This window comes from Nomascus leucogenys, chromosome 2 (genome assembly GCF_006542625.1).
Source record: "Nomascus leucogenys isolate Asia chromosome 2, Asia_NLE_v1, whole genome shotgun sequence".
In the NCBI taxonomy this organism is placed as follows: domain Eukaryota; kingdom Metazoa; phylum Chordata; class Mammalia; order Primates; family Hylobatidae; genus Nomascus; species Nomascus leucogenys.
Genome location: NC_044382.1, coordinates 49,374,937 through 49,380,508, shown reverse-complemented (window position 1 = coordinate 49,380,508; position 5,572 = coordinate 49,374,937). Strand labels below are relative to the sequence as shown.

General features: G+C 38.7%; 1 non-coding gene across 1 annotated transcript; it reads left to right on the top strand.

Annotated features, from left to right (window-relative positions):
• The first annotated feature begins 1,998 nt into the window (after window positions 1-1,998).
• On the top strand, window positions 1,999-2,071 carry TRNAK-UUU. Its single transcript has one exon. It is a non-coding gene; the product is annotated as a tRNA-Lys (tRNA).
• The last annotated feature ends 3,501 nt before the right edge of the window (window positions 2,072-5,572 follow it).

Below are 5,572 nucleotides of genomic sequence, written 5' to 3'. Positions count from 1 at the left end.
AATAGATGAAAGCAAAGAAAATAAAGCAAAACCCATCCAAACAGTAAGCAGGTGGTGGCCGCTAATAGAGAAGAAATAAAAACCTTTTAGAAATCGGAGCCGACTACCAAACACACTGACAAAGTGGAATGAAAGTTCTGAACAATCAGTTCAAAGAAAAGGGTGTTTGAAATAAACCCTTAAAAACATTTCAAATGCTGAAGGAAAAAAAAAAATAGCTGCTTTAGATATCTGAAGCCAGGATGATTTAATCTGGAGAGGGGACTTTTTGGATATTACTGGAGGAAAAAAGAAAAAAAATAAAAGAAAGAAAGAGATGGAGAGAATGAACCGAGGAGTCCTTGAAAGTAGTGAGGTTCAGAGAACAAAACCCGCATCAGGTCCCCATGACTGCCAATCACAGCAGGTTCATCACCAACTCCTGGGTTGACCCGGGGCTTTTAACCTCCCCATGCCTCCATTTGCCCAGCCATAAACGGGGGTTACTAATAGGCATGTCCTCCCACCCTCAAGGTCCCCAAGGAGGTTTAATAGGATAATGGACCTGATCCTATTGATGGAGAATGTGTAACTGCCACATTGTGACCCCTACCTTTAGGGGCCAATCAGGTGTCCTCCTCCCAGAGCCTTTCCAGGACCCTCCCCTATTTGGTGAGTTTCAACATTCATTCGATCATTTGCCATTACGTATGCCTGCTATGTCACCATATAGGAGGCATGGTGGCACAGGATGACAGAATGAGGAAGAAAGAACACACGGTGCCCTCCCTCAGGCTGATCACAGGTTGAAGGAGGCAGGCGTGTTAACAGGTGATCATATAACAGGGTGCAGGGGCGTGCCTGGGATGTGTCAGGAATGCAACCCAGAGAGGCTTCCAGGAGGAGGTGATGACTAAGTTTGTTTCTGGCAGAAGGGCAGAAGTAGCTGGATGTCAAGGCTGAGAAAGGTATCTCCAGCCAAGGTAACAGCATGGATGAAGGATGAGTGGAATGAGTTTTGTGACTTGTATGGCAGGGATTTGGGGTGCAAGGACAGAGTGGAGGCAGAAGAGCCTGGAATGGGAAGCAAGAACTTCAGCAATGTGTAATTGTGTAGGTCAAGAATTGCAATCAGCTGCTGGGTCTGGAGGTTGGTAATGAATAAATATGGCAGCTCCCCAGTCATTAGCAATTCTTATTTTTCTGAACATCTCTCTTGAACAGGTGGCTTCCATCTTCAAGCTCATGTCATTGGTCAGGAATGGAGGGTGGATAGGGCAGAACCACTCTGCAGGCTCTAGCACAGTCTTTTACAACAAAGGAGGGGTGAGTCTGGTTTTGTTTTGTTTTGCTTTTGAGATGGAGTCTTGCTCTCTTGCCCAGGCTGGAGTGCAGTGGCATGATCTCGGCTCACTGCAACCTCTGCCTCCCGGGTTCAAGCAATTCCCCTGCCTCAGCCTCCCGAGTAGCTGGGATTACAGACGAGCACCACCGTGCCTGGCTAATTTTTTGTATTTTTAGTTGAGACAGGGTTTCACCATGCTGGCCAGGCTGGTCTCGAACTCCTGACCTCAAGATCCTCCTGCCTGGGCCTCCCAAAGTGCTGGGATTACAGGCTGGAGCCACCGAGCCCAGCTTGAGTCTGGGTTTTATCTGGGGAGTGGTCTGTGACCTTAATCATGATGGGATTTGCAATCATCCTGTACCACACCCTATCAGATGTTTGCACCTCAATTATCTGTTTATGCAAGAGCTAGAAGTCCAAAGGGATGGGCACATAGGAAAACACTTTGAAGAGAAAAGGATAAGAAAGTTTGGACATTTGCTTAAGTGAAAACAAAACCCAAGACTCTTAATATATAGGGTACCAACAGGTCCCAGTTTGTCCAGGGGAGTCCTGGCATATACCTATTATCTCTTCATCTTGTCCACTTTGGATGTGTCACAGATTATACCTTTATTATTTTTAACAAAGTGCTGTTATTTCTTATTGCATTAAAATAAACTAGCAGGGAAGGAGCCTGGATAGCTCAGTTGGTAGAGCATCAGACTTTTAATCTGAGGGTCCAGGGTTCAAGTCCCTGTTCAGGCATTTCATACGGCTTTTAGTACCTAATTCTGACTTTTTTTTTTTTTTGAGATGGAGTCTTGCTCTGTCCCCAGGCTGGAGTGCAGTGGTGCAATCTCGGCTCACTGCAACCTCCGCCTCCTGGATTCAAGCCATTCTCCTGCCTCAGCCTCCCGGGTAGCTGGGACCGCAGGACCACCACGCCCAGCTAGTTTTTGTATTTTTAGTAGAGACGGGGTTTCACCATGTTGGCCAGGATTGTCTCAATCTCTTGACCTTGTGATCCGCCCGCCTCGGCCTCCCAAAGTGCTGGGATTACAGGCATGAGTCACTGCGCCCAGCCTCTGACTCAATTTTTAAAAAAGAAAACATAAACAACAACAAAATAAGCCAGGAGGGGTAGGTAGAGAGAGCTGCCTTTTGTTCCACCAGCTCCTGCCAAGGTCTTATATAGCTGTGTGTGAGATGCTAGTTCAGAGTTCTCCTTTGAACTTGTGGTCAGGTTTGAAAGACTACTAGTGATACCCAAGCCCTTTTGTTACTCTGTTCCAGACACAAGGTAACTGACACCCCATTCTCAAGGGATGTGAAGTGCACCCAGATATAAGCACGTGGGATCAGCCAGGTTCTCCAGGTGAGAAGTGACTGCTGCTGCCCTACTGGCTACCTGTGCAGAGTGCTGGGGCCCATGGCGTGCAGCCTGCCACCATGATGCCTGTTGGCAGGGTCCGTGGAAACTGTGGAAACCAGAGGGTAGGTGTGCAGGAAAATATTGGTCCCTGCAGGACACAGAGGCTGAGCAGCCCCACCATAGAACATAGAATAGTCTGAATGCTCTTACAATACCAGTTTTGCATTTATTATATAATCGACATTTGCAACTATTGATTTTATTATTTGGTAACATTTTTATTTTGAAGTAATCCCTTTTGGCAGCCATGAGCTCCAAAAACCACACGTACGTGTTTAATGAAAAATTGGGTACTGAATTTCCTTACTCACAAAAGCCAATGTACATATAACTTACACAAAAATGTTCATCAATATTTACCATTTATTGTGGCAGATGACCACATAGAAAACAAGATTTGCTAACAGAATGTCAGCATTTAATTTTAAAAATCAGTAGTTATTTTAAGAAGACTTTCCTATAGATGAATTCACATGTGAATCTGTAGCAGGTGGGCTTACAGATTCTTCTGCAAAGCATGATTTTTCATTGTTATCAAATGGCTGTTTCTTTGCTAAATTTCTAAAATTATTTTCTTCCAAGTTTTTGTTATGCATGTGCAAAACATGTAGTGCCTGCACTTAATGCATTGGTATTTGAGACAGAAGAAAAACTGCAAGCAGTTCAAAGGCAATCTGTTCTATCAGTGCTGTTAGAGGCTTCACAAAGAAAATGCTTAAGTTTTAATAAGTGGTTCAAATTTTCACTTCCAATTCGGGAAATCAAATTATTAAAATTTCTGAAAGTTCATTCTAAAGAAGGGGAAACATCTGATCTTATTGTTAATACTAGAAATACTCCATTTTTTAATGAACTTGTTAGTTTAACATTGAAAATGAAGTTACTAAATTTTGTGGTGATAACACCCGCTCAAAATTTGGTGAAGCACAAATTCATGGTAAAAAGCAATGTCAATATAAAATTAAGAAACTTATGAGACAGAAATAGGTTTGGAATTTGTTTTGATGTTCATATAATTCAGTTTCCTCCCACTCGCTGCAATGTTAAATCAATTAAAAATTGTAGTGGTTTCAATTTACAAATATTTGTGTATACTCCATTACAGCAATCAAACCACAATATTCTTGTGATGAAGTTGATGTTGAATATTAAAAAATACTTTAGTGTGGCAGTATGGACTTTTTATCTTTTTGCTGCTTGCCATCAATGGAGTTTTTCAAGAGTTTGCACCTTTGAAGAGTATCTTTGTAAATCAACCTACACGTTCTGCAGTGGTTTTGAACTTCTTTTGTAAATAAATCTGTAAATTGTGGTTATATTTTATTCAACACCAGTTGGATATATTTAATCAAACTCTCAAAAGAATAGAGTGCTCAAAAAAAACTTTATGTTAAAATATTTAGCTTTTATTCAACACCAGTTGGATATATTTAATCAAAATCTCAAAAGAATAGAGTGCTCAAAAAAACTTTATGTTAAAATATTTAGCTAGTTGCAGTTGTTGAAAATGAAGCTTGCAAACAGGAAAACGATGAACGTTATCCCTGTAACAGAAAGAAAAGAACCAAACAAATTAAAAGTTGACAGCTCAAAAATTATGCAAGATTTCCTGTTCAAAATTACGATTTCTTTTTGGAATACCTTAACCTATGGGAAGAATCTTTTGATACTTCTGTTTTTATTTGGATACATTTATATTTTTACTCAATGGAATGAAATTGAAAGACCTATGATTTGGAATCATAAGTTGACACAACTTATCTGAAGAGTTTTTCCCTTTGAAAATACCTGCCAAAGTGCTTGGGGGGTAAAAAGACAGTATATAAGAAAATATTTGGGCTAAAGTATTTATATATTTTAATCTGAAAAAATAAAAAATTGGAATATACTCTAGCAGAGTTTGCTCTGAATTTATAAGACATCTCAGTAACTTTAGAGAAAGTATTTTCTCAATTAGAAATGTTATTATAATCTTCAGTAACATTCAATTGAGGAAGTTAACAGTTTCAAATTTATTAACAACAAAATGCAACTTTAGTACTTTTGATATGTAATACTTCAAAAAGCATTAAAGGGAAACTTTGAGGAAGAGTATATGATATGCAACTTTATGAAAAAAGATTAAAAAATAAATCCATGTTTAAAATATACATTCCTTAGGCAAATACCATGATACAATAATATTAGAAATAGATATGGCAAAAATATATATTATATATATGCTAAACAGTATTGTTCTGCTAATGGTATTGTTTAGCATTCAAATAGGAGATTCAATAAGATAATTATTTTCATTTTGCTTTCATGGAAACAGATATATGTTATATTTATTTGGTAGAAGGAATTTTATTTTTGAAACTAGGTTTTAAAATATTTTTATTTTTAAAATTTTTTTATTTTTAAATAAAAATATTTAATTTTTTATTTTTAAAATATTTTTTTAAAATATTTTGAAACTAGGTTTTAAAATTATTTTGTAAGTCAACGAATATCATAAAGTCAATGCATTGGTGAATACGTTAATATTTTAAATTACATAATTTTGATTATTCCCAGCACTATCTTTTATTCTAAAAAATGTGAGAGTGGCCTCCCTATAATAGAAATAAAAACTGAAGAACTACTCAGCAAAAAGAATTAAGAAATGGATCGAAGAGTCAGAGAGCAGAGGGAAGGACAGGAAGACAGGGGGAGGGAGACAGGATGAGGAGTCCCAAGAGACAGTAGTGAATCCCTGAAAATGGCCCAGTGACCTCATCATACAGGGTCCCTCTGGTGGCAATTACCCACCCACTCCTCCCAGCCCCATTTGGAAAGAAATAATGTATCAACTA